The sequence below is a fragment of the Hyaena hyaena genome, unplaced genomic scaffold (genome assembly GCF_003009895.1).
Source record: "Hyaena hyaena isolate Hyena2069 unplaced genomic scaffold, ASM300989v1 scaffold_129, whole genome shotgun sequence".
In the NCBI taxonomy this organism is placed as follows: Eukaryota; Metazoa; Chordata; class Mammalia; order Carnivora; family Hyaenidae; genus Hyaena; species Hyaena hyaena.
The window spans coordinates 1,287,089-1,313,738 of record NW_024080763.1 but is presented as its reverse complement, the minus strand read 5'-3'; the positions used below and the strand labels follow the sequence as shown (position 1 = coordinate 1,313,738).

At 55.9% G+C, this 26,650-nt stretch overlaps 1 protein-coding gene across 3 annotated transcripts in view; it reads right to left on the bottom strand.

The window, feature by feature from the left end:
- CTBP2 (C-terminal binding protein 2) overlaps positions 1-26,070 on the bottom strand; it is a 155,151-nt gene extending 129,081 nt beyond the window's left edge. For 2 of the 3 annotated variants that reach the window (XM_039237932.1, XM_039237930.1), the window contains exon 1: positions 25,372-25,429. The gene's annotated coding sequence lies outside the window, so the exon portion shown is untranslated. Of the gene's footprint in view, positions 1-25,371; positions 25,430-25,885 lie in introns of those variants that run through there. The other variant, XM_039237931.1, reaches the window with a different exon arrangement.
- Between the last annotated feature and the right edge of the window lie 580 nt (positions 26,071-26,650).

The window sequence follows — 26,650 nt, the reverse complement described above, 5'->3', positions numbered from 1 at the left end:
GCTCTGAGCCCCATGCCCAAGTCCACAGCACGTCCAGAGGAAGACCCCTCATGACCTGGCCGGCAAAAGCCAACGGGGCAGGAGGAATGAGGGGAGATGGTATCAGGCTTCAAGAGGGACCCCCATGGCAAATTCAGAACCCTCTGCTTCCTGCTACCCCAACGCCCCCTTCACCCAGCTGGGTGGGGGGGGGGGTCACCACACAGTCCCAGCTCTGAGCTCAGGGCCCATCCAGGAACCGCACGCAGGCAGGGACCGAGGAATCCGCGAGACCCTGTGATCCTAATGGCCTATCATCTACTGGAAACTCAATGACGGGGGAGCTGGCCAAGCTCCCAAGGGAGAGGAGAGAGGACAAAAGACTGGCCTAGAAAACCGTGCCCCCTGGCATGGCAGCCCCAGACGCCTTGGCACAGCAAAGGAGGCCCCAAGCGACAGGGAGGATGCACCCAGCACCCTCAGGTGCCACCTCTGCATCCACAAGTGCTCGAGGAAGGGAATCAGCCGACAGGCACTGATGAGGGGGCTCTTCCCATCTGAACCTCAGGGCTTTCCCCCAACACCCTCCCCAACCTGGAAGCCTAGTGAGGCACGGCCCACCACCTGCCCCCACCCCCCACCCCAGCTGAGGCCTCCCAGCCCCACCTGCTGGTCTGATACCCCTGCCCCACCACTAACCCCCTAGGGCTTCATCCCAACACCACTCAGGGGTCCGGGATCTTCTGTGTGATTTTTAGAAATCTCAAACCCTTTCCCTTTCATGACGAAGGGGCAGCAGTTAGATGGCATCCCAGGGGGGGCCTGGGGCACCCCCACGCACCTGGCCCAGCCAAGGCAGCCTCTCCTTGGGCCGAGTATCGCACTGCTACCAGGCATTCACTTCCCCCACCACGGGGGCACCGGCACCCCTCAGCCCCTCACCCCGGGGCCTTCACCGAAGTCCAATGACCCGTAAGCAAGACATGTTCTAGAAGATCCTCCAGGGTTTCCTTTGTTCACCTTGCAGCACCCACCACCCCCCTTGCTCTCCCCCGCTTCCTGGAGGACCACATCTCCCCACCCCACCCCAGCCCTGAATCCGCAGGACAAGGAATCCCACGCAGACGCTCTGAACATTACGTCCCGACCCGTGAGCCCTGTCGAGAGCTGGATTCTTTTCCTACTGTGCACACAGGACCCCCCTCTCCATCCCCTTGACCGGTGCCGTTTCTGGGGCTCCCACCCACCCCCAGGCACGAAGCCCCAAGAGGTCCTCAGGCCTGAGCCCGCCCCCCAGCTTTGTTTCCTGGGGAACAGCCTGCTTTCCTTCCCACTGACCACTGACCGAAGCAGGAAGGTCCCAACGCTCCTGGAGTTACTGCTCAAGGGCCAGGAGCCACAGCTTTCTTCACTTATAACAAGCAGGAAGGGGCCCGAGGCAGATGGGACCCCACCCCCACCCCCACCCCACGTGCTCCCAGGCACCTGTCCTGCTAAGCTGAGCCCACCTGTGCTCCAGGCGAGCCCAGCAGAGGAAATGCCAGGGCCCCAAAGACTCTCACCTGTGGAGGGGAAACGTGCCCGTGACTCCTGCTTAGGACACTCGGTGGTCAGTGGCTCTGGGTCACCTGGTGTCTGGCTCTGCAGGATTGGTGTCCCTGTCACTTCGGACACATGTTTGAGGAGCTGTGCTCCCAGGGAGGTCCATCTGTCCCCTGTCCCCAGTCTGTGGGGTGGGGACGGCAGGGCGTGCTTGATTCTCTGGGTATCTGTGCCTTCTGGCCCCCACTTAGAGAGGAGGAAGTGGCCTCAGCTGAGGGCTGCTGGGCTGGGCAGCGGCCAAGGACCTGGCTGCCCATTGGAATCATCTGGGAGCTTTCAAAATTACCCAAGGCAGGTCCCACCCCAAGGCCACTGACTCAGAACCTCTGAAGGTGAGGCTGGGCTTAGACCTTTTTCCAAAGCTCCCAGGTGATGTCAGGTCCAGACAGGGGTGAGAAAGATGGGGCTGGAGGGAGCTGGGGGGGGGTGCGTGGGGGCCCCCAGGGAGGCTAGGCTGGTGGAGGGAGGGAGCTCAGGCAGCCCCCTCCCCACTGCAACCTCCAACTGGCAGCCTACCGCCTTCTCTGGCCTTCCCTGGCCTTCCCTGGCCTCCCAGGGATGGGAGCCCAGTTCCCAGTGCAGGGATCACCATGCCCCTCCCTCTGCCTGGCTCGGCTGGTGGCTCACAGCCCTCTGGTTGTTGTGGTCTGTTCCCTGCAGGCAGGATCAGGTCGGGCTTGTTCAGGCCGCCGTTCCCAGACCCAGCAGGCCACTGGCCACACTGTTGTGCCACCGGCCCTTCCCTCTCCAGCTCATTAGCCCCGAGATGAGGAAAGGTCCACAGCCCCTTGGTGCGCCCAGAGAAGGAAGGGGCAAGAAGGAAAAATGAACCCCATGGAGCCCATTCTCTAGGGAATCATGTTCTCAGCTCCTTCCAAGCCTCCCTACTTAGGTGTGATTTACTCCCAAAACCACCCCCTACAGAGAACTGATTTCCTGAACTCACACTAGCGCACCTACCAAATGCCAGGGGCCACGGCACTGAGAGAGCCCACTGTCTGTTATAAGACACCATCCAAAATGCGGACTCTTAATCCCTCCAAAAATAGCTTCCCTTCGCCACGGACATCTAGGGACCGAAACACACAACACGTTCTCCCCAAATCATAACAGGATGTCTCCCCAGCGGTGCTGTCCTTGGCCTTGAAAGAGCCCAGGGCGATTTCAAACGGGCTCTAGGCAGGCAAGGGGGCGGGGGCTGCATGGGGGGGGGCTAGGTCCCCAAACTTCGCTCACCCAAATCTTCAGCACTGACGTCCCCACCAAAACGCACGATGTTGATTCTTTACAAGGTCTCCTAGTCCTGCTTACCTAAAAATCTAAATTCTCCATCTGGGTTTTCGCTTACCAATGATGCCCAAATCACATCTCACCGAAACATCAAAAGCCCCCCCAACAATTTCAGAGAAGGGAGACAGGGAATCAAAATGACAGAAGAAGGGTCTGGGAGGCAAAGCTCAGTTCGATCAGGACAGGCTCTGTGTCTGACATGGGCCCAGGGAGACGGTGTCCCCTTTCTGGGCACCTTCGCACTGACCACACCCAGAGCAGGGCCTCGGGAAGCCTTGCTGACTAGGGCCCTCAACACCCTGCCCCCTGTCCCCACCGTCTCCGTCCCCAGCCCCTCCAGGCAACAGCCGGTTCTCTTCAAGGATGGTGAACAGCGTACACAGTATCAAGGGTCAGACTTTATCTCTGAAATGCACAGTGTGCCCAGGCCAAAAACAAAACAAAAAGCCTTTCCAAGATGCTTTCCAAATTCCAGAAACACACTGGGCTGGAAAAACGGAGCCTTGTTTCCTCTTATTTTTAATCTAACGTTGGCTAGGTTTATAATAAAAGAGAATTACCTATTTGTTTGCTTACCTTACTTTGAAAGACAATAAATTGGAAAGGCTTCATAAATCTCACAGGGAAGTCCTTTAAACATGGATTGTCAGCAGAAATCTGTAAATAACCTTCTGCCAGTCCCCAGCAATCACCTCCACCACACATTCTTTTTCCTTCCTGCTTTTGTACTAATCTTCTAGCAAACAAATCCAATCAAGCACCAAAAAAACAGTTTTGTTCTTATCGAAGTAAGGCTCCGAAAATACCCGGGAGCCACCAGGCTGGGGACTAATTGGCTCGTGAGAAGACTCTGATGTGGAGAGAGTCCCCGGGGACCGGACTGGGGGACACCTCTGCGCCCCCAAACGCGGCCATGCTGCCCTCCTTGATTTACCAAACCCAGGATGGCTTTACAAATGGAGACAGGGACTCGGCATTAATCGGATCTGGAGCGCACCGTCCGCAAAGCCCCGGACAGACCGGACAGACCGACAGACACCTTATGCAACAAGGTCGCGCTCTGGCTGTTGACAGGCTGTCACCGGTCCTCCCACCTGGGCTAGGCCGGTGTCAACGACAAGGCCTGTGTTTGCCTCCTGCCCTTACAACCCCAGTACTGACGGAGCGGAGGATGCAGGTGGTTGTTGGCCAAATTCACTCATTCCTTTCCAGACCGAGGGGAAGGAAGAAAAGCTCGCTCTTAAGAGCGGACCCAGGCCTCATCCGGGGGGACCCGCTCCTATGCTGGCGTAGCTAGGAAGGCAAATGGTGGATGGGGTTGATTAAAACAACCTTTGGCAGTTCAGAAACAGCAGAAGATGGACAGTCTCACACTGAGGTTTCAAAGACTGTGCTAAAAATAAGTTTACATTAGAGACAGAAGGAGGCTCATGGATAATCAAATGTGCAAGACTTGAAAGAGAGGCTGTAATCAATTTACATATCAGGAGAGGGAAATTACCATAACCAGAGGGAAAATTTCTCCATGCCAAAAGGTTAAAAAAAAAAAAAAAAAAGTTAGACCAGTGGCACCATTACCCAAATGGAAATGGAAATGCAGGTCTTCAGAAAGCACCAGGCTCTTAAAATGCCTGGCAGCTATCAGAGCCTTGACACTTGACCCCAGGACCTTGACTGTTGGGTGTGAGACTGCACAGCTAAGGAAACCCAAAGGTACCTACCTGTACAGGTCGACAGACTCCCCTGGTGGGTTAGCTCTGCGAAGGAGTGGGCTTGTGCCAAGTCCCACTGAGGTCCCCGTGAGCGGCTGTCTCCGAAGAGCAGCGTCCCTGCAAGCTACGGAGCTGCCCTGAGCCTGGGAGAGGCACTTAGTTGTTACTAGTATGGATGCACCAAATACATTTATTTTTATCCCCCCCCCCGCCCCCCAGCACATTCCTGGTACTCGATGAAAAAGCAGCTATCTTACTACTTATCCACCAAAAGAAATGCGGTTTTGTATCCTTGAATGAAGGCAAAGGCCTTTCTTAACTGGCTCCCTTTGAAACAGACATTTGATAGTGTGCATGCCTCAAGAACGTTCTCCTTACTTTCCGGCCCAGCCTGGGACCACAGCAGCCCCCGTGAGCTACTGTGTGCTGCTCACCCCTCAGGCGCAGCAGAGCGGCTGGCTCCCTGGCTGGCTCCCTGTTCGCCTCCCTCCAAGTCAGCTAGAATTTTAGGATCCACCCAGGGGAGCGGCTTCGCACCTAGGATGTGCCCCGTGGAAACAGAGCTGGAGCCCACGGAGGGCACGGGCCGTGGGCTGCCCGGAACTGAGGACCTACTGTGCTCACAGGGTGCAGCACACCGTCCCGGAGCACATGCACTGGCAGCTTTTATGGCCGTGGGTGGCACACCCTTCCGGACACAAACCACTCTTCACTCTTGTGTTTATGCATTCAACTTTTCCCCGGAAGGAACTCCAGCCTCTGAGCACACTTCTTCCTGCTGGTGCGGGTCACACAAGGAACTGGTGGGACGAGGCGGTCGCGGCAGCGTGCGCCCGGGACCCTTACCGCAGCCAGGTCCTGTGGGCCCTCCAGGCCGGGAGAGGTCTGGCCTTCCCATGGCTGTGGCGGGGACGCCTCCCAAATGGGACCCGCCAGAGCTGGATTGATGGCTACACGCATAGGACTTTTCCGCCTGGGGTCCAGGACGCCTGCTCCAATGGCCCTTGCCCCACGGGGCCCTGAAGACTTCGGGGACATGGGATGCCAACCGTTCTGCTGCGAACCCCAGGCTCCAGGCTCCCTGCGCGTGGAACCCCCCTGAAGTCCTATACGCGAGTGTCCAAGCCTCCATCACTCACCCCCAAGAGGCCAAGCACAGATACTCAGACATGAATTTCAGGCCAGGACCAAGGTCAGGTTTGGTCTGAGCTCGCAAGGCATCAAAGGGTTTTTCGTGACAGACACAAGCCCCTCGGAGGATGAACGCTTTCACCTGCCCTAAGTGCTGGGGCCCGAGTGCGGAAGCAAAGAAGCAGCGCTGAAGACATTTCCAGCAGCAACCGGAAAATCAATAAAAGCAGCGTTCCCCAGCTAGCGATTTAAAAAATTCCCAGGCTCATTTCATAAAATTCCCCCCAACTGAACGGAAATAGGAGAATATTAAACACCACGGAGAAAGCCATTCAATTTCGGCCCCCGCGCAGCGTGATGGGGACCACTCTCCCACACGTCCTGTCCCGCCTCATTAAATCCCCGTCCCTCTCTGGCACCCGGGGACGCCGACTGGGCCGCCCACTGCTGGCTCGGGCAGCCGCTGCCCTTCCACCAGGGAAGCCCTCTAGTCCCTCTAGGCTTTCCCCGAACCACTCTCCTTGACCACAGGAGTGGCTGGCATCTACCTGCAGGAAGACAGATGGGAACCTGAGTGCCACCCCCCCGCCCCGTGCCCCCGGGACTCAGAGAACACGGACCGGCCGCTGCACACAGTAGGTACACTGCCTGCTTGCTCCAAAGCCACTTCCCCTAAGGAGCCACACAGCCAGTGACGGGGGTGGTCACTCCCCCCGACCGCTGGGGACCCGGAGCCAGCGGCCGGGGTGGGCAGAGAAGCACCTGTCCCCGGGCACCTGCCAAGAGGGGCTGGCAGGACACTGTGTGGGGGAGGTGAGCAGCTGCTGTGTGCGTGTCCCCAGGAAGCCTGGGGACAAGGGCCCGGGAAGCCCCCAGGCCTGTACAAACCGGCTTGGAACCGCCCCCTCTGGGGGTAGGCGGGAAGGAATAGCAGCCCTTCCGGGACCCTGGTTCTACGGGGCAGACGATGCCAACCACAGAGACTGACCTTTGATCCAACCTGCCCAACCTGGGCCCGATGCCAGAAGTCACAGACGCCCTGGGGAGCGCCGGGCGGGGGCATTCCAGCACGTCTATCTGCTGGGACCGGAGTCCTCTTGGGCCACGTGAAACCCCAAATGTCCTGGGCTGGCCCTTCTACTAACAAAAAGGGGTGATTTCATCAGGGGCGGGCGGGGGCGAGATGGACCCACAAAGGAGCACGGACAACGCTCCTCGCGGAGGGAACTGCTCCTGACGCCACGTGGGGTTTATGTGACTTGTTAAAACCTGCAGAAGAGCAGGCTGCAAGGGTGGATTTTACTCTATGTCAATGACACCTCTGCTAAAACGTTAAAAAGTTGTTCTCCACGCAAGAGCAAAACAAATAATGAAGACACAGCTCTCCCTGTGCGGCGAGCTCAGTTCCTCCACGGCCAGAACGACGACCCCGGCCTCCAGCCTCCCCAGGAAATCACCCGTCCCGATCACGGACACAGGCAGGGCCCCACCGCACACACGCTGGCCAGAGTCCCTGCACTTCCAACGGTCTGGTCAGGAAGAACACCTCTGTCACCGCCAGCAGTTTAGTGGCCAGGAAATGAGAACTGAGACTCCCCTCAAGTATGGCACCTGGGCTTCTCTGTGGAGGGACACAGCAGGCTCAGGTCCCGGAGCTCAGTGAAACAGACACTCCAGCTCTGGTGTAAGTGGGTGACAAAGATGACTGACCCACCATGCGGCCCATGTACTTGAGCAGACAGACCCCCAATGACTGACCACCATGCACCCTGTGTACTTGAGCAGACAGACCCCCAATGACTGACCCACTATGAGGCCCGTGTACTTGAGCAGACAGACCCCCAATGACTGACCACCATGCACCCTGTGTACTTGAGCAGACAGACCCCCAATGACTGACCCACTATGAGGCCTGTGTACTTGAGCAGACAGACCCCCAATGACTGACCACCATGCACCCTGTGTACTTGAGCAGACAGACCCCCAATGACTGACCCACTATGAGGCCTGTGTACTTGAGCAGACAGACCCCCAATGACTGACCACCATGGGGCCCATGCACTTGACCTACTGTCCCCCTGCCCTCCCCACCCCACCACGCAGCAGGCACCTGAGCCTGTTAGCCTGAGCACCACACACTCCTCTCACAACCCCTCTGCCCCCACGCTGCCCACCGAGGCCACAGCTGGTCCAGTCCCCCAGGCATCACGGCCAATGCCTTAAAATGCCATGTCCAGCAGTGGGGATCTAAACTCAGGGGCCACTCCGCAACCCTCTGCCCCTCTCTTTGCTTCTTCAGACCCAGAGTCCTTCCCACTCCCAGCCCTCATTCTCTCTACAACAACAACAACAAAGAATAGTAAGAATAATGCCCACATGGAAGGTCCTCCTCGAGGCACATGTCAAGGCTCGCCATGTGTGAAGTCACTTAATCCTCACAGATACCCTGCGCACCTACCACGTCACCATGGAGACACTCAGGCATCTCAGACAACTCAGGAAGTTGGGTCGCTCCCCAAGGCCCTGGCCGGTAGGGGGGCAGGCAGGTGTCCTGGGACGGAAGTGCACATCTGGAGGTCATGAGGTTATGTTCTTAAGCGCTACACAGCGCTTCAGTCATAGGAGGGACAGGCAAATTCTTCTGGGTTCTTCCAGTAGGTCAGCCTCCCCACCCCCCACCCTTGCTCTTGGGAAGCACCTGCGCCTGTTTCAGCTCTTGCACCGACATCACGGCTCTGCTGAACTTGAGGACAAACCCTCCTTGCTCTGGCTTGGAGCCTGGCACACACAGTAGGAGCTCTACCTGCTGAAGCAGCCAGGTCTCTATTGAACAATTTTCAGAAAAACCAAATTCATCTCAACGTCAACTGCCTAAATTTCCACAAATCAATCCCAACGGAGTTCCTTTATCATAATCATATCACGTAAAAATTTCAAACCCTATGCATAAAATATGATCCATCTATTTTTATGTGATCTACAAAATTAGAAAGCTTTCCTAAATCTCTTAAAAGGTGGTTTTTCTAGTAATGCATAACTCCTTAACTGGGAAGTGTACAAAACATAATTACACTGCCTAACACTACAATATTGCTTATGGGAATATCTTCGTTCATGCATTCTGCTTTATTTTGTATTTAATCTCTATTAAGATGTCTACATGAAAACAGATAGGTAGGCAAGTCTTCATAAACACCATAAATCATAAAGTCATTTCTTTGCTAACCCAAGTCCAAAAGCAGGCCCCCAAAGAGGCTGGTAGGACCCAAAAGCTTTCGCTTCTTGTATTTAAGCAGAATCGGAATTCCTCTTAACACGTGGCTCCAGACAGCCAGTCCCGTCCTTTGCCACTAGGCCAGCTAACGGTTAAGATAATGGCTGGAATTTCTCCCGTAGCAAAGGTCTCTGCGTGCAACTCAAAAGGTATCCCAAACTTCCCCCAGAAAGCCGCTACCCAAACTGAAGAGGGCAAATCCCTTCTGCTTGAGACCGCAGTGAACCGCCTCAGATCAAGGAATAGAAAGAAGGTGGCCCCTTAAGTCACTCATCTGAGGACACCATACATGCCCTTCTCAAGTTCCCCTCCAAACCTGCCAAAGGATCCGGACTCTTCTAACTGGGTGGACTTCCCCACACCCCTCCCTGCCTTCAAGTCTGCACGCACACCCTCATTCTTAGAACTGGGTTGTGTGAATCCACAGCCACTCTACTGACAACACGCCAGACCCGGCTCCCCGTTTACGACCTGTGAGAACCCACAGGTGAGAACCCACCCACGTGGCAGAATCTGCCGATTCTGCAAGTGAGAAGTCCCACGCCTCCTTTCCGAGCTGTTACTAAAAACAAAGTGTTTCTATAAACAGAATAAAGGTAAGCTGCCGTATGGAAACACCAGGTATCAGCCTCCGCGAAGCCTACTCATTAATAAATTCACTGATCCAGATGAAAAGGATTTGCCACAGAATGTGTTTACTTGCATTTCCAAAACAGAAGGTGCCGTCCCCAAATCTGTGTTTGGCAACACCGTGAAGGAATGCTGTCGGCACGCAGGGGCTCCTGGAGGGTGCAGGTCCCCCTGCACAAAGAAGATGTGCCTGGTGCTGCCCTCCTCGCTCTCGCTTGCACAGGCCCGTGTGAAAATCACCAGCTCCATTGAGCCCATTCCTGACTCGTGTACGCAGATCTCCAAAGCGGGATTCCCGAAGTGGCCGACCCCGTACTAAAATTTAATTTGCAAAAACAATTTCTCCGGTTGCCAGTGTGCTGTGACATGGCCCGGCCCCCCCTCAGGGGTCACCGCTGACTGGTCCAAAGAGAAAGTTAAATGTCAAGTACATGGGAATATGGAACCCTCCGCTGTTCAACGGGGTCCGTGTGAAATTTCCCTCATGTCCCTGTTCTAGGGGTGGAGAATCCCTCTGAAACCATTGAAAAAAAAAAGAGAGAGAGAGAAAGAGAGAGAGAGAGACTAGGTCCCGCAGAAATCCGTATTTCCATTTTCAAATCTATTCATGGAGATTTTGAGGGGGAGGGGCTTATTCACGATATTTCAAATCCTTCCGTCATTTGTCGTGCCAAATGTGCAATAACTAGACTCAAGCGTAGCGGCGCGTGCGGGGGAGGGGTTTGTTTTTCAAGAACGAGAGTCTGCGTGCTGTTGGCAGGTTCTGGGCTGGCTGCGTGAAGAACCACCTGGAGGAGTTTGCTGAAAATACAGATGTTCTGGCTCCACCTGGAGCCTCGCCAACGATACGGTGGATGGAGCTCCAGGAGACGGATTCCCGGCCGGGGTGCCCCAGGGGTGCCCCGGAAGTGCCCTGCTCCAGAGGCCGCCCTCTCAAACCACCTGGGCACAGTCCCTTCCCTGGGGACCGCAAGAACCACCCATGTGAAAACCACCAAGCCCACAGCCAGCTTCTCACCACGACACACACGCTCCCAGTGCCTGGGCTCTGCTCACGGGGCAGGGCCTGGGGGGTGCGGGGCACAAAGGACCTCTCCATGTTGCTGGAAAGCCTCGGTTCCAAAGTTAGGATCTAGAGGGATGGAGGGAAACACCTAGTGCGTAGCTTGGAAGGGGCAGAGGCGGAAGGGAAAGCAGTCCCACTTACTTTAACACCACACCCCGGGTACCACCACTGTCCTCACTCCTCTTAGAACACCACGAACAACAACCACCACCACCACCACCACCAGTAATAGTAATACAACCACCAGCTAACACTGACCACTTCTCACACGCATCAACCTGTATTTACTGTTCGCGCTCCCGAGGATTTGCAGACGCGGAAATAGGACATCTTGGCCCCTGACCCCTGAGACGCCCTCACATTCCAGCAGCGAGTGCCTCCCAAGGGCATTTTTCAAAGATCATCTTGCTTGCCTTTTTCTCTTTTTAATGTTAATTTATTTATTTTTGAGGGAGAGAAAAGAGAGAGAGAAAAACACAAGTGGGAAAGGGACAGAGAGAGGGGGGAGGCAGACACAGAAAGTGAAGCAGTCTCCAGGCTCCAAGCTGTCAGAGTCAGATGCAGGGCACGAACCCACAAATCTTGCGATCATGCTTTGAGCTGAAGTCAGATGCTTAACCGACGGAGCCCCCCAGGCACCCCATCATCAAGGATCATCTGCTTTCCCAGTGAGACTTTAATAGCATGAACTGAACCCAAAGAAACTGCTGGTCCATAAAATGACCTGAAGGCAACAGGCTCTGCGACAGACCCCGGAAGAACTTGCTCCAAACAGTGTCCCGGCCCCCCCACCCACCTCGCCACTTCGTACTCCCATGACCCTACTAGTCGATCCCGAAGCGCAGCACGAAGTTCAGAGCAGTAACCCCGCCTGGGGGGGGGGGGGCATGTCCACACCCACAGTGGGCCCGGCCCTAGCGGGCCCCCACCCAGTCCCCAAGAGTGAATGAATGCCCTGGGAGGAGATGAGCAGGAACCAGCCTGGATCCGGGGGGCAGGTGGGGAACTCACACAGCCAACTGGCCACCAGCTGGACCTGGGCCAGTCACCAGAGCTGCTACTGCCCAAGTATCCACCATGTGCCAGGAAGGCAAACCCAACAAGCCATTCTCGGGGACAGACACCAACCCTTCTACTGCCCGCTCGGGACCTGGAGACGGGATGGAAGCACGTGCAGACGACTGCATGCAGGAAGGGGCAGGTGCAGTGCCTTTTCCTACACAAATCCCCCCCGGAATGTGGCCCCTTGCGCTGCGCTGGTAACTCTGCAGAGAGGATGCAGAGCGCTCAGTGGCGATGAATTCAATACTGGGCTGCCTCCCCGGAGGGCCCTACCTGCCCAGGGCGGCTGGGGCGGGTGGCCCCCACGTGGCCGGCCCCAACCACAACTCCTTCCCCCTTCCCTGGTGAGGGAAAGTCGCTCTTACACAGAAAGTAAGCGTTTTACTAGACTCTTCCCAGAGTGACTGCATGCAGAGTAACATTCAGGTCTAGGAACAATATGAATGGTGTTGGGGTCATCGCTTTGGCCCCAAGAATCCACAAGGAGATGGGCTGCCCCCTAACCTGACCAGCCACCGCCTTCCGCCCGCCCCCCACTCTGTGCGCGGCATAGTCCCGAGATTTTTTCGACGGCGCCAGGCTTCGGATCCTCTACCCTCAAACACTGTTCACCACACACCATCTCACCTGGCACTTCACCAGCCTCCCTAAAAGTCATCGTCCATTTTGTGCAAAGGGTAAAAAACCTCCCGTTCACAGTGGGGCCATTCCCTGAGGACTCGGCCCTCCACTGGGGACTAGCAAGTTCCATCCCTCACCCCGTAGGCCCAAAGCAGTCAAGGCCCAGGAAGCCTTCTCTTCCTGTACCCCAACACCCGAGGGGAACCCCTCTTTCCACTGCCAACGTCAAGATTCGCTGATCTCCACGCAGACGGTGTGAGGGACACACAAGGAAGCCTCCTCCAATGTGGACATGGCATGTCAGGGGCCAAAGTGGCTGATTTCTTTACTTCTGTTATTTAAATACCTACGATGCGTCGGACCTGTTCTAAGCACTTTATAATTTTTACCCTCATTTTACATTCACAAACGGAAGCCCTCTCCAAGGCCTCAGTAAATCCCAAATGCAGTCCAGCAACTTTTCCACCTTCCTTTGCCACACTTTCTTGAACAGTCTGTCCGGTCTGATGCCTCTTCTCCATCTGGTGGGCGGGGATTTATCTGGTCGCCTCTTGCAAGGTCTGCAAGGCCAGGGGCCGCTCTCCTTGGGCCCCTCATCAGTCTGGGAAGAAAGACACTCCCAACCTCTCGTGGGACCTCTCCTCTCCCTCGCCAAAGTCAACAGAGAACACAGGTCACCCAGTGCTCGGAAGTGGGCTGTCGGGAGGGCCCAGGGCAAAGCTTTTGAATCTGACCCTAGAGCCGTGCCAAATAATCACCAGGCTGTAAACCTCCCAGCTATGGGCAGGGGCCAAAAAGTGGTCCCTGCACTGGCTGCCTCCTTCCCCACTAACCCAGACAAGGCTCTGACCAGTCACCCTCCCTCCAAGCGCCACCGCCCCCCCCCCACCCCCGGCCCCACATGATGAAAGGAATTACAAAAACCAAAACAAAACCCAACTTTTTCATCTCCCTTAGGGAGAAACATTTTCAAGAACTAGAGTTATACTTGCAAAGTGTGTTTCAAGTGGTTTTGCTGAGCTGGGGTAGGGGATGCCGGAGACCTTGAAGATCTCAGCCTCTGTGACACACACAGTAAAGGACATGACCCGAACAACGGCCAGTCATGAGCCTCTCCCTCCGTGCCCCTGGGACAGGGGGGCCTCAAATAAGGTAAAGCTCACAATTATCACCAAAAAAACCCTCAAATCCTGTGGAACTGCTTCCTCAGCCCACTACTTGGAGCACATCTGGCCAGTTTAGGAAGGGGAAAAAAAAAATTACCCACGGTTCAAAGTCCTCCTTAAATACTCAGGAAGACATCATTACAGATAGAATTCCAACTTTAATTCTGAAATCTCCTGGCTTTTGTCAGTTGAAGCCACATTCTTAATCCCAGGCTTAGTGGAGAAATGAGAAGAAAGGATGTGTGTTTTAAAAAAAAATTAAAAGCCTCAGCCCTGACTGGGGAGCAACGAGCATCTTGGAGAAACAGGAGAATACACAGAAGTCCACGCAGAGGCCAAGGCGGAGAGGAATCAGGTCTCCGGAAACCCGGGTGTGCGCACCAGGGCACCCATACGCGCATGCGGGGCACTAATCAGACTGCCTTCGTGTCCTGCTCGAGGGGCCCTAGATGCCAATCTCAGGGCCCTTCTGCAGAGCCAGGGTCCCTGGGAGAACAGGACAGGGACACACTCCTTCTACAGATCCAAAGGCCGGTTCTGAGCACCACCTGTGACCCCTGGTTCCCATCAAAAACTTGCAGGCAACGGCTGACAAATCTGAGGGACGTCTGAGCGCGTCTGTGCACAGATGCCTTATGACCCGGCCCCTTCCCCTCTCCAGGCAGCGTGGCCGGGAGGAAGCAGCTTTCCCCCCTCCCCTGTCCCACCGGAGCCCGGGGGGAGCAGAATGGAGACGTGTTGGGTAACTACACACATCACTACCTAACACACATCATTACCTAAGCTGGAGCTGAGCCAGCACACTGGGGCTCACCCTCCTCCCCCCACCCCTCCCCTCAGCCATCCGAAGGCTGAATGAGAAGGGGTGTAGGCAGAGTTCCCACCTCCACCCGGGACCACCCGCAAGCCCCACGGGGAACTTGGGGCACCAGCAAAGATATCCGGCATCTCCCAAGCACACACGTGTTCACGAAGGGAACCTAGGCCCTGCAGGGCAGGAAGGAAATCTTGTAAGTAAAAGAAAGCCTGTTTTTCAGGAAAATCTCCACCTTGTGGGGACCTTTCCCTAAAGGAAGCCAAGGTCAGAGCTCTCTCGTCACCTGCTCTGGGTGCCTTTCAGGTGAGTTAATCACCCAAGCAGGCTCCTCTCCAGATTGCAGGACACACCCAACTTTGTGCCATTCCCTTTCAATTCTCTGATAGACTCTTTGAAAAGAAGGCTGTTCCTTTTGTTCAGGAGTATGAATTCAAATTCCTTTCTAAGGCCAACACAAACGCAGGGCAGCAACCCAAAGGAGGTTTACCCAGCAGAATCAAGTTTCTGGCCGGTTTTTACAGGAATGGTGCAAACAGCCCATTCCAATTAGGTGAAATCTTCCCCACATGCCCGGTCTCTTTTCCCAGATTCCCCCACGTCGAACACAGGAATCAACTTCTATTGTAAGGAGTGCATAATGAATCGCAGTGAAGAGAGAAGCAGCCAGAGTGAGGGGAGGGGCCATGCCACCCGCCTCCAGCCCCTCCCCTAGAAAGGGGCACACACCAGGAAGAAGGGGGGGCCGGTTTTAAAACAAAACTCTAAGATCACTAAACCTAGACACAAACTTCGAAATGTGAGTCTGATAAAACGATACCTGGCCACCAAGTCCAATTTTACCACAAAAGAAACCCTGAGCGCTGTGAAAGCTACCCACATAATCCCAGTGTGTGAGTGTGCGTGTGTGTTTCTGAGGGGGACAGGGCTTACATCAGACACACTTGGATGGAATCAAGGGAGAAAATGAGATCAAGAGCACCGAAGGGGTCTAATCTGGCTAGCATGGCAAAGCCATCCCCAACTGTACCCAAATCCCAATCAAAACCCCAAAGTCTCAATCAATTACAGAGAAACCGGCTCAAGATGGACTGGGAACTAACTAAACTTCCGGTTCCCTTGGTTACTTAACCTTCCTGACCCACGGTTTCTTCACGGGTAAAACAGCGACCCCCATCACGGCCACCTCGACGAGGGAATGAGAGCAAACGAAAGAACGTGGCTGGAGCAACAGCTGTGCCTGGCTCCGAGGTCCTTCCGAATGTCTGTCCTGTGTCTGGACAGAAAGTCTGTGATCCAGAGGGCAGAACTCTCCCCCTGCGCCCAAGGGGAGCCCCAGACTGCCTGCCGAGCCTGCCAGAGGCTTCTCAACAGGGGCCGTGCTGTTCATTAACCCACCCAAAAAGCGTAGGGAATTTAAAACAGGCCTGGCCCAGGAAACCATCTAGAAATTCCTCCTTGGCATTAGATTGGGTGAGATCCTGACAAGAGATCGCTAATCAAAGACGGAAATGAAAACAAGCCGGACGTTTCATGGCCCCACGTGATCTGGACGTCAACCCCAGAGAAAGAGGATGGTTTCTGAGAAGCCACTGGAATCCTGGGGGAGAACACGCCACACTTGGGGGACAAGCCTGGAATTCTCACCTCCCCTGTGCTCTCAGGGTGACCGGTGAGGCTCAAAAGGCAGGAAGAGTCTCACTGCCAACAGCCTGTTTCAAATCCCAGCTCTGCTACTCGGGGTAGGGGCTGATACCCGTCACCCAAGTGCCTCCCGTGCCTGGTGCCCCCCCACCTCACTGTGAAGCTCAAATGCAACATGGGGGGGGCTGGCAAAGATACTAAGTAATTGCTCAATAAATGGCAGTTATTCTGTGTACGACTTAAATGGCCCTGGTGGATTTGGGTATCACATTAAGCTCGCAAGGACAGCAAGAGCCAAACACACAAAAATTCCTCCCCGAAGGAGAAGAGGGGCACAACGCAGAAAAGCCCCAGGTCGTCCTGGCTCTACACTCGCTGACCCGCCAGGCCGCCCCGTTGGGGAAGAGCTGCAGAGAGCGAGTCGGGGCGAGGTCACTGGAGGTGGGCTGTGAGGAGGCCTCGCGGCCTCCAGCCGCACCCAGACCGCGCCGTCGCTAGCGCGAGAGCACCCAGACTGGAAGGTGGCAAGGGAGTGGCGGCCTCCACACCGCCCTGGGGACGGGATGCCAAGCCGGCCACTAGCTCCATCTGCGATCGCTGGGGGTGGCGGTGGGGGTGGGGGGGCTCTGGCACCGTCCAGCCAGGTACCTGGTGCAGCTCCCGGCCTCGGGCGCGGGTTCGGGGCCCGCCTCCGGGTCCCGCGTGGTCTCGTGGCTCCTTCCCCGTCCAGCCCCGTGCCCTGGAGCGGCGCGGCCACCCCGGCGGGTGTCCCGGACCCCTGCCGTCGGGGCTCGAGCCCCTACAAAGGCCGGGGTGGGGGGCGTGGGGGGCGGGAGGAAGGAGGAAGTGAGCACTGGGGGGCAGGAGCCGTTTCTAGCACCTCTGGATCACTTCCCCCCAAAGCGGGAAACCAATCCTATTTACAAGTGAAAAGACCAGCCCCCCGGGAGGGGCGCTTCCGGAGGCGTTAAGCATTTGGGGGGTGGGGGGAGGACAGGTACGTGAGCTCCCGAGGGGGAGGGGAGGGGCCGCCAGGGACGCGGGCCTGCGGGGGGCAGGGGGAGGTGTGTGCGCGGAGCCTCAGGTGCCCCGCCAGGAGCCTGCAGGCCCGCGGGCCCCAGGTCTGGGGATCCTGGGGTGCTAGCACCCCGGGGCCGCAGGCGCCGGCAGCCGGGTCCTCCCGGCAGGACTGGGGGACCCCAAGCCGTCCGCGCGCACTCGGGGCGGCGCGGCCAGACCCCGCCCCCTCCAGGTAGAGGGCCGCCAGGTGCGGAGACCCGCCCGTCGCCCCGGCCCCACTTCGCCCTCGGAGCCTCAAGGTCAAGCAGGAGACCGGAAGTTGCCCTTGGGGTCAGTCTGGGCAGAACGTCGGCGTTCCCGGGGCCGCCAAACCCGCGCGCTGCGGAAACAAGAGCCTCTTTACGAGTTGGGGGAGGCGATTCCCGGTTTCTCCGTCGCATAACATACGAATGGTTCTGTTTACCTAGCCCGCAGGAGCGTCGTGAAGATTAATGACTGTGAAATGTTTTTTAAGATCAAAAACATTCTGAGATTTTACTTGTAGGCACTTATATGTGCATATTGATATCTGTACAGCAAAACACACTATTCATTGCCCTCCCGGAGTGACTTCTAGCCTATAACCAGAAAGCGCGGAGAAAAACATGGTACATCCCGTGTGCTCCTGGATAGAAATGCCCTTCCCACTTGGCATCCACGCTGGGCCTCCCGCACCATCCGGTCCCTGAAGGGTAGATGGAGCAAAGTCTGGAGAAGGGACAGGAAAAAAAAAAAAACTTTACAAAAATGTGCCACCCCCACCGGGAAGAAAATGCAGCCCACCCAGTTCATTAGGGCAAGTACCCCCCAAGTGAGGGCTGCCCTGGTGGTCTCGGTGTTTGGGAAGCTTTGTCCCATCTTATCCCCCAAACTCCACTCCATAGCCAAGCTCAGCCCATGGCACACCTGGCCTGGCAGCTTCTTCGGCATCACCAGGACTCCATCTCGCCCAGCAAAGCAAGCCCCTGTGACCAAGGAGGCTGCCCTCCCCGACCCCCCACCGCGCAGAACATTCCCAGTCCCCTGAACCATTCCAGGACAGGGTGTTAAGAGCCCTCCTCCCCCACCAGACCCTCCCTGCTCCCTGCTGTCTCAGCAGGCTCTCCACCATCCAAAGGAGCACATGGGCACTGCCCGTACCGACCCCCCCACCCCCACCCCGGGCCACCCGCATGCGCACTGTGACTGTGACTGAACTGTGACTGTGCTTTCTAGGCCTAGGGCACTAAAGCCATCCATCAGCAAAAGAATAAAGCCCCAGGCAGAGTTCACTTAACAGGAAAGGTGCACAAACCCTTTCCTGGCCTCACACCCCCTTTCCAGCCACGGAACTTCACCAGCTCTTCCTCCCTCCCCTCCCACACACCTGGGGCAGGTACACTCCTACCACTTCCAGGTTGACTTGGGTCATTTACACCAACCGACTGGCTCTTCGCTAGGCCTCAACAATTAAGAAGGCTTTTCAAATTCCCGTACGGGGGAAGGTGGGGAATCCCACTAGGCCAGAGGAGTTGATCTCTGTGGTCTGGCTCTACGGTTCCTTCCAAAGAAACTTCCTGGGACTCCATAATGAAGTTTTTGTTTGTCCTGGGTTCGGACAGATTGCTGGAGGCCAGATTTCAGGCCCGGCTGGAGCGCAGCGGTGAGTTTATAGCCCCTTGGCTAGCCCCCCACGCGGGCAGGAAGACCCACTTGCCTGCCCTCTACGTTCCACACCTTGTAAAAAGGCCCTTCCGAGTCCCTGCCCCAACGGAGGCCAGGATGAGAGACAGAAATATTGCCGCCATCTCCAATCAATCTGCAAGCCAGTTAACAGTATCTTTCAAGTCATAATTAAGGATTTGTTTTAATGCAAAAAGCACATCTGCTGATCAATAGATCGCTTTTGAAGAGAGTGAAAGCAACAACACAAAGGAAGGTGTTTTTTGTGTTGTTATGGGTTTTTTGCATTTTACAAGTGAGGAAGATTTTATGAACTCCCAGGATGAAAAGCACTGCCCTCCCCCACCCCCACACCCAGACTTCTCTGGATCTCCAGAAAACCACCACCAAAGACCTGCCCACCAAGTTCAGACAACAGCTAGCGGAGAGTAACATCCTCTCAACACCATGGGGAAAAATAAAGGTTCCGTTACTATCTAGGATAGAAGTTAAGATTCCCCATACAATCAAAGGTACCACTTGCCTCGTGAGTAAGGACCCAACCATTTTATCAGAATTTTGGTGAACATTTAGCCAACTTTAGGCAACCATCTGTTAAATTTAGTTACAGAAACAGTTCAGGTAGGGCGCCTGGGTGGCTCAGTCGGTTAAGCATCTGACTTTGGCTCAGGTCATGATCTCGCAGTTTGTGAGTTTGAATCCCCCATCCGGCTCTGTGCTAACAGCTCAGACCCTGGAGCTTGCTTCGGAGCCTGTCTCCCTCCTCTCTGCCCTTCCCCTCTGCTTGTGCTCTGTCTCTCAAAAATAAATAAACAGTAAAAATAATTTTTTAAAAAAGCAGTTCAGGTAGATATTCTCTCAACCATTCACTCAAGGAGGGACAGGCTAAGATACACATGAAAAGGTCAACTGGCCCCGAACCAAGTATATACCTCGATAAAATCACAACAGGCATCAGCCCCCACCTGGGGGAGGGGACACAGAGAAAGGGCACAGTTTACCGCCTGCCACTTCAACTGTAGATCTGGCTCCCTTTTGCAACCCCAGCTCCCACAGAAAAAAAAGAGAAGCTTCGTGCATGGGGAGGGAAGATGCCATACAGAAAGAGGCGTTTTCAGAAATAGCAGCATCTGCCCAGCCAAACACCCAAACCAACAAACACTTTAGCTGTACTTTCCTAACACTACAAACAGAGTAAAGAGTAAAAACTCCTTCAGCACGAGGAGCAATAGAAAATAAACACGACAGCTTCCTGCCACTTACAATATCTCCGTTTCTGGTGAGGGGTGAAAAGGATTGCTTAAAATTCCGCTCAAGGGAGAAAAAGTTTGTTTTTCACACTCTGCTTTGAAGAACGCTTCTGCTTTTAGAATCTTTACACAAAAAAAGATCACTGGGAAGAGCGCACAAAGTTCCCCAGCAGTCCAGAAAAGCCCATCTTCTAAGAAAACTCTGGAAAGGGAGTAAACCGGCGGCCCAGATTTCCATGCCAGGCAAAGACAGATGACTGTGCCCCCGGTTCCCATCCTGCGGGCCGCTCCTGAAGTTTCTGTGTTCTCCAGCAGTTGGAAGAATGAAGGCCCAAAGTGCCCCTTGGCGTCCATTGTCAACATTCCACAGAACAATGGCCTGGCTCTCTCCCTATTGTACATTCTGTATTCATTTGTGAATCCCCCCCCCTCTTTTTTTTTTGCACAATGTGCAAAGTCCTTCTTTTCACTGGGGAAGTCCTGAATGCCCAAGTGCAGCCATAAATTCAGGCTTTAAACATCAATAATGATAGCTAAAAGCAAACTACAGATTCTGCCGAAACATTAATTTGTGAGTATCATTCGAGTCCCACTCATGGCTTCTGGACACCATCCATTAAATCATGATCAAAAGAAAACACTGAACACCTTGAAAGTGGTTCTGAAGGTTTTAGTAATTATTAAGTATAATTTTCCAAATCCAGAGATGGGGTTTAAAAAAAAAAAACCTTTCATTCGTCTTTGATACATATTCCATTAAACAGACTCGAATAAAAAAAATTAACTTCCAAAGATTGTACGTGGGGAGGAAGCCTTGCATTCTCTCTCTCCTTTGCCCGGGGGGCTGTGGCTTTAACTTCAGCGGTGTGGATTAGGACACGCTCACCAGCTGTAAGGGAGAAAACTGATATCTGCCCAGGCATCACAGCCTTGGAGCGTATCCATTCCGGCATTTTCATGTGCCTACTAGAAGTCGTCAGTAGTCCTCACGAGCATGCCTCAGTTTCACAGGAAGATCTCGAAGGAGTAAGCCCCCCCCACTCCGATACTTTGCTATAAGGTGTCACTTCTGTTAAACACTAGTCCTTCCCTTCCAAGGGTCAGACAAACTGCATTCCCACATTTTAGTTACTACAGAAACGGGTTCCAGCCTCTGTAATGGAACTATCAGCCAGACAGTGGAAATAGTGCCTGAGCTGTGTCCTGCCCAACAGATATACTTCCTTTCCTGATCGTGTATTTTATGATATACATATACATATATATACACACACATATACATATGTATATATACATATATATCTGTGGCCTTTATCAGGGACATGGGACACTTGGCCCACTGCTTGTCACTGATAGAAAGATTATTCAGAGGGACCCAGGCTGCACTTCCATACATTATGATGACAGCCCTTCTATACTGAAATGACAGTGGTAAAAAATGACAACTGGGGTGGCCATTCCACCGTTGCTATAAACTCTTTACATTTTTTCCATTTAGGGAAAAGCGCTAAATGCAAAGGAGGGTGATTTGCGAAGGAAAAGGGCTGGGAGCAAATGGTATTCCAGGGCTGGATCTCAAGGAGGGGCTGTTCCTGAGATGCGGGCTTTGTGTTTTTAATCAGCGAGAATCTCAAGGATTTCAAGTGCTGTGGGCCATCCCGAGCTCCCTTTGCTTTAGGATTTAAACAGTTCCCAACAATATCCTTTTCAAACCCAGAGCACTGCCTGTTCGGTACCTAGTTTATGTACTCATCACATTTACTGACCTTGTCGCTGGCTACTCAGAACACTAGGAGAGCTGCAGGTTGATTCTGCAGTTTTGTTTGTTGTGGTGGCCGTTTGTTTCATCTCTCTTCAAGAACACTTTTCAGACTTACAAATACAGGTTCTTTTCGGAGTTTTAAAAGTCAAGAGTAAAGTTATTGATTATTCCCTGAAAGGGTAACTGATTGGCTAGTTAATAATTATACAGACGGTAAGTTTTCCTGTTTCATCTTGTGTACACGACCGGATTAACAATGCCAAGGAAAGCAAACTCTGCAGGGACAAGAACAGGTGTGCCCTGAGTCTTAAAAGGCCAAAATATCTCACAAAGTATGTCACTGGCGTATTTTTACAACGTGAGCCGTGTTTTTAAGCAGCCAAACTTTTTTACTTTCTCAACCTTAAAAAGACACACTTTGGAAATATTTCTTTCTTGGGTTGGCGACTAAGTCCCAGACAGAAGTTGCAACTTGTGCCTAGCAAAGAGATGCATTTTAGGGACAAAGAGGTATTTTGAAACATCACGGTTAGGAAAAAAGGTAATTCACCCTGCCCCTCCCGCAGGAGAACACCCATTCGAGGGCCAATTTCAAAAGATCCCAAGTGAAGTGAAGTCATAAATAACACAGGGCTTGGAGCTCAAACAGCAGAGCCCCGCCACCCTGCACCCGGCCTTATTAAGGTACAATTAGAAATGAGGGGGACGACATACTCCTCCTTAGCCGAATCTTCCCAAACAGGAAGCAGGATTAAACCAAAAAGCACCTTGTCAGGTTCAAAACAAGCTCCAAAGCCACAATTTTAAAATTCCCTCTAATAACCGCTTTCTACAGGGACAAACTGGGGTCCCCTACCCCTGGGGCACAGAAAACCAATCAGTGCCATAAATTCCCTTTGCCTTCAACCCTCACTCGCTTGTAGTGGGGGCATAGTGGGGGGAGGGGGTGACCCGACATCAACACTTACACTAAACCCCTCAACGCTCCACAGAAATATGCTGGCTTATTTCCTTTGTTTGGTCCTGTTATACTTGATCAAGTGTGAACGATTAAACTGGCTTCATTAAAGGCAAGTGCATTCACGGCTAACATACAACTTCAATGGCAACTGTAAGCATATTTTGCAAGAAAGAGGGCCTGCTTTTTTGCTTGAAACCTACCATCTCATTAACTTTTCTTTTGGGGGCAATAAAAAGGGCACCAGGGTTTTGTTGGCTATTTTTTTTTTTTTTACAGGAGAGTGTCACAGCAGTTCAGAGATCTGATGGCAGACAAAAGGATTTTTAGTGTTTCATCTCTAGGACGTAGTCCCTGTTACTTAAAAAAAGAAAAAAAGAAAAGAAAAGGAAAAGAAAGTGTTTCAGTATTAAAGCTGCTCTGACTTAAAGTGTTTAATTAGCATTTTGAATATCACTTTATAATTGCTGTAAGAAGTACTCTTTGAAATCAAATGATTATAAAAACAAGATCCTTTAAAGTACCATTACTTCAAAATGTAAAGGATTTATTTAAAAAAAAAATTTCAAAACAGTGGAATTCTCCAAAGTACACGAAAACTAGTTCTACTCTGGGAGCCCTAGAGGCAGAAAGAACATCAGTCTTAGGTACTGAACACGAGGTAATTTTTAAACTGTCTTTGAACCCAAGCACCTCGTAGAGAATCTTCTTTGAAAGAGTTGTAGGAGAGTTTAATAGATTTCGCCAAAGTCGGGAGGCAGAATCACTTTGTAAACTAACCAAAATATACGTCCCCTCCAAATTATCCATGTCAGATAAAAATATACCAGTCTCTAGAATATCCAACAGAATTGCAAATTAGGCACTTAGCATTTTAAATTCCCGATGCATATTTATAGAATACAATTCTCTTGTCTACCCTTCAAGCCACTCACATCTGACTCTCTAAGAACTTAACCTGATCTCCAATCTTTAAAGAAAAAAGGTGGGGGGAAAACAATCCAGAAAGATCTGTTTACCCTGGATAGGGCCAAGGGAGCCCGGCATGCGACGTAGGCCACTGCCAGCAGCCTCCACCCCAAGGACGCAGGGCGAGCGGGGATTTCTGCGAAACATCCCTCCTTTCCCCTGGAAAATCCTCAACACGGAGACCCCGGGGGCCAACTACTGCCTGGGGCTGCCTCCGCAGAAAGTACTGGGGGTCGGGGGCCCGGGGCACCCCACACTCCCGCGCGCGCACGCACACTCCGCGTCCGTGGCCGTCCGCCGCGGCCGGGCCTCGGGAGGGTGCGTGTGCGCGCGTGAGTCTCGCCGCGGCCGGCGGTGACCGAGCGGAGCTCCGGGGCGCCGCGGCCTCCGAGCCCCGGGACGCTGCGTGGGCTGCGGGCCTCCCGCCGGAGGAAGGCCCAGGCGCGCCCCGGCTGCTGCGCGCGCCCCTGCCCAACTTGCCCCGGAGCGCCGGGCAGAGCGGGAGCGAGAGAAAGAAAGGCGCTTCCCCTCGGCCGCGCGGGCCAGTCCTGCGCCGCCGAGGACGAGGAGGAAGAGGCGACCGCGGCGGCCCGGCCGTCGCTGCGCAGCACCCGGTGCCCGCCGCCCGGGGCGCGCCCTCGCCAGCCCCTCCTGCGAAACTTTTTCTTTTCGGTTCGCCCCACCCGAAAAGTGCAGCTCCGGGAGGGAGGAGGGGGGGCGGGCGGGCGGACCGGGCTCGCAGCAGGCGGCGGCGGCGGCGGCGGCGGCGGCGGCGGGCGAGGAGGAAGTGGTGCCCGCGGGAGCGCGGACGGGCAGAGGAAATGCCCGGCCCGCGCGGCCCCCTCCCGCGCCCGCCGCCCGGCCAGCGCCGAGCCCCCGCCCCGCGGCGACTTTGGCGGGCCGAGCCCGGCGCGGCCGTGCGGGCGGCGGCGGCAGATGTGGCCCGGCCGCCCGGAGGAGCCAACAATGCGGGGCCGGCAAAACAAAAGGGTTCCACTTCGCCTCCTTTCCCTTCTTTCCCTTGCGCTCCCGGGGCGCCGCGCGGGAGCCCCGGCCAGCAGGGGCCGCTCCCCTGGGGGCCCCCGAGCCGCGCGCGCCCCGGTTTCCCCGCGGACCCCCCGCTCTGCCGTCCGCCCCCGCCCCGCCAAGCGTAAGGCCCCGCGCGCTCGGACTCCCGGTCCCGGGGGATCCGGCCGTATTGTCCCCGCGGCGCGCCGCGCGCTCGGCCTGGGTCGCGGGCGGCCCCCGCGCGCGCACCTACCGGCCTCGGGGAGCAGGAGCCGGGGGCGCCTAGGAAACCGTCGCCGAGACGCCGCCGCCGCCGCCGCCGCTGCCCTCCGGACGCCGCCGCGCTCGGGATTTCTTTTTTCTTTTTTTTTTTTTTTTTTTCCAATCCTGATGGGAAGGAAGGTGACCGCCTACTTCGCATTCATCAACTCTCATCACAACAAAAATCCTGGCGCAAACGGCAGCCGGCGGGCGCGAGCGGCGGCGGGGGGCGGCAGGCAGCGACCTCCAGGCCGACTCCCGCCCCCGGGCTCCGAGCGGGGACACGGGGGCGCGGGCCAAACACGTCCTCGGACGCCGGCTCCGTGTCCTTCGCCCTCCTCCCCCCCCCCACGAGTGGCGCAGTGAGGCGCGGGCGCGGCGCCCCCAGCCCGCGGCCGCAGGTGAGGCGGGGGCGGCGGCGGCCGCAGCCCTCCCCCGGGGCCCCGCTTACCTCGTCCCGGGCCGCCGGCGTCCGCGGCGAAGGGCGCCCACCCGGGGGGAGGCGGCGGCGGCGGCGGCGGCGGCGGCTCCCGCCCCTCCCACCCCACCCGGCGGCGGTGGCGGTGGCGGCGGCTGTGCGGCCCCCCCTCAGCGCGGCATGGCTCCCGGCTCGGTCCCTCGCTCCTCGGGCCGCCGCCGGCTCCTCTGGGCCGCTCCCGGGCCACCTTAAAATGACACACGCACACAGGGACACACACACAAAAACTTAATCTCTCCAGCTCCCCGCCCCTCCCCCTCCCGCCCTTCCCTGTCTTTCCCCTCCCCTCCCCACCCTACCCCTCCCCTTCCCTTCCTCCTCCTCCCCTCGCCGCCGAGCCTCTTCCTACTTCCCCACCCACCCCACCCCCTTCCTCCGCCCACCCGGCTCCCGGGGCTCCCCGCCCCGGTCCCAGCCCCGCGCCCGCCCGCCGGGAGGGGGCCGCGCCGGGGGTCCCCGGCCCGCGCCCGCGCCGCGCCGCGCTCACCCCCAGGAGGATGCTAATTCCAACTTGGACCGGGGGAGGGAGCGTCCTGGACGCCGAGCGCCTCCCGGCTGTTTGCTCTTCTTTATTTGTTTTCTGCTCCCGGGAAGGAGGAGGGAAGCGGAGAGAAAGGGGACGGGGAAGCCGCGGCGCCCGGTGCCCGCCGGCTGCGCAGGAGCGAGGCGGGAGGCGAGGTGAGGGTCGCCGCTCGCTCACTCCTCGCTCCTTTTTTTTTTTTTTTTTTTTTTCTTTTTTTTTTTTTTTTTTTTTTTTTGGGCAAAGGCGGGGTCTCTCTTTGCAAACCAATGACACAACCCCACATGGGCCGGCCTCGCCCCCTGCAGATTCTCCTCACTACAAATCGGCTCTCTCGGGGGATTAGTGGCTCCGCGAAAGTGCACACAGGCGCGGCCGGCGGGCGAGGGGGCCGGGCGCGGCGGGCACCCCCCGGCCCGGCCCCGCCCGGGAGGCCCCGGCGGAGCTCCGGGGCCGCGGCGGCGGCGGGGGCGGGGGTCCCGCCGCGGCGGCCGGGAGTCCGGCCCTCCCTCGCTCTCCTTCCTCCTCCGCCCCTTCCACGTGGGGCCCCGGGCGGCCGGCCACGTGGGGGGGACGCGAGCCCCGGCCGGCCTCGGGCGCCGCGCCCCGGGGTGGCCCTGGCCCCAGCGGGTCCCCGCCTGGCCCGCGGCGCCGACCTGCCCCCTTCCCGGCCCCGCGGCTCCAACTTCCTCCCGGGCCCCGCGCCGGCGGCTCTCCGCCTTCTCGGGCCCG